Source organism: Montipora capricornis, chromosome 2 (genome assembly GCF_036669925.1).
Source record: "Montipora capricornis isolate CH-2021 chromosome 2, ASM3666992v2, whole genome shotgun sequence".
Classification (NCBI taxonomy): Eukaryota; Metazoa; Cnidaria; class Anthozoa; order Scleractinia; family Acroporidae; genus Montipora; species Montipora capricornis.
The window spans coordinates 58936622-58939121 of record NC_090884.1 but is presented as its reverse complement, the minus strand read 5'-3'; the positions used below and the strand labels follow the sequence as shown (position 1 = coordinate 58939121).

Here is a 2500-nt window from a genome sequence, read left to right as displayed (position 1 = left end):
TAAAAACGTTATGCTTGAGACTTTCGTTTTGAAAAAATCTTGCTGCAGTGGCGGAAAAGTAGGAAAAATATGATTTGTTGTCCGCCATATTGGATTTCGATATCTTTAAACAGCCACCGATTGTATCTTACCGGAAGGAAAAGTCACTCAAGGACGAACTCGTCCGCGCAAGGCTTCCCTGAATCACGCCGCAATCATTAAAAAACTTTTAAACAAAGAAACACTTTCAAAAGGTTTGTTCTCAATCCAGAAGGAAATTTACATATGATGTTCTGCTAGCAACACGCTCAGCCTGAGTTCACGCATCTCTTACCACAGCTCAACTGAGGAACAAAACTAGTCCCCGATCATTCACTAACCGCTCCTTCGTTTCAGTTCAATCCGAACCTTTCAGTTGATCATTTATAGCGAATGTAGAAGCTGAGGACTCGTAGACTTTATTTAAACACTTGAACGTAACGCTCCTCTGAGTTAAATCCTACTTGCCCGCGTAAGTGCTCGTCCTCTCGAGGGCATCTCTACGCTTCAACATGACAACGGATCTTTATCCAACGTCACTTTTGATCAACTCTCACAGCTTTACGGAACTCCTAAACGCTTCGGGAAAAAAACTACATCACTCTTAAACCGCTCAAGTGATTTTCAATTTTCGAAATTACTGCAACCAAGTTCCGCAAGCATATTTTCCCGCTAATTACACAATGGAACGAATGTGTGTCATCTTCACACCTAAACAGGATCGAAGTATTCTTAATTATGTAACAACCAATCAGAAGCCTTTGCTGGTCTTGTCCTTCAAAGTATGTGCCATGTTTACAAGTTGTCAAGTGGCAATATTTGCCAGGCTCGTTAGCTCCAGGAAAACCACCAAAAAGATACAAAAAATATCACTCAACTTTTTGTTTATAGGGTTGTATTATTGAAATGTCGCTTCATCTCTCTTTGAGTAACATGGTTTTCATAGTATAATTGCAGCTTGATTCATCCCTTTAATTTCTGAGTTTCATGGCCCAAAATGCCAGGAAATGCATTTTCCGGCATTCAGTTTTCAAAAACAACCGTCTACTTTGCAAAAAACTCCGTCTACTTAAAACCTTAAAGAAAACACTGGTAAATACGGTATATAGGAGTACAGCCTGCTAAATTGAGTGGGAGATAATATATTTTATTATAAAAACACCTAGCCAATGAAATACCCAGTGAGCTTTCGCACGAAAACAAGATATCTTCACACGTGATTAAGTATTTCATTGGTGTTTATATAATAAATAGAATAATAATGCATGGCCGCTTGGAGAAACGAAATTTCTCTTCCCATGTTGAAAAATATTTCACTTGTTCGCTGCGCTCACTCGCAAAATATTTTTCAACACTCAAAGGGAATTTTAGTATTTCTGCACGGCCATGTAATATCCTCTATTTACATGTATACCTAGTTCAAATTAATAATAGTCGTTATTAAAATCAATTCGTCCCAGTTCAAGTTTTAATTAGTTTGTATACTATAACATTATTTAGATTGACAGATATCTTGATTATCATTGTTATAAAAAATAGTAAGTAAACCTAACAGGTAACATTTAAATTACTTATGACTACATGCAAATAAATTATACCTGCATCAATGATACAATCACAGTGCATTTAACAAATGTCGAACTTTAGGCCCTAGTTGTTCAAAAGACGGATAACGCCATTTATAAATCATTATCTATTGGATAGCACAATTGGTTTCCCTGTAATGACTTATCCACTGGATAGTAATTTATCTGGCGGATATCCATTGTTTGAATAACTGGGGCCAGACCTTTAGGTGAATGAAAATTTAATAAATAAATACCATACTTTGGTTCACATGCAGCATGTTTAATTTCTTCTTTTTTAATGACGAAGGAATGGTGTTAGCTTAAAGCTAATACTAATAATAAACTTCTTTTTTTTTCCTGAAAAGGGGAATCTTTTACTAGTGGGAGGCTTGAGGCCACTGCACATGACGATTTTCTCTACCTGGTAATGTAATATTGCGAATTTGAAATCAATTAAAGACAGCGCCATGTTGTTATGACGAAAATTAACAGAGAAAAACATTTCCAAAATCATTTAAGATTTTTACGTCTGATAAAGTGGCAACAATACGATAATAAGGGAATCCATGCATGGATTCATATGACGATGTTATTTACACAATGAAATTGATAGTTTGGTGGAAAAATAATGGTACGATTATAGTATTATTCCTGGAGGCAATCCAAGTAACCAGAAACAGAAAATTTTCCAAAATTTGTGCTAAAATTATGTTAGTAGTACTTCCGAGACAACGTACAATGTGCGCTTCAAAGCAAATCAAAGATACAGTGGTAAGTGAAATTTTCTTAGCGGACGATTGTGGAACGGCAATTCGACCCTTGGATACAACGAGGTTTGTAAACATTCTAAATCTGTTTCTAGGATTTTATGTATACAAAAGGTGAAAAAGGCTGGCATCTGGGATACTTTTTCA

The 2500-nt window shown here is 35.9% G+C and overlaps 1 protein-coding gene across 1 annotated transcript in view; it reads right to left on the bottom strand.

Moving 5' to 3' along the window:
* Positions 1-2500, bottom strand: part of LOC138029195 (laminin subunit gamma-1-like) — a 61559-nt gene that overhangs the window by 57982 nt on the left and 1077 nt on the right. The gene's annotated exons all lie outside the window — the stretch shown is intronic.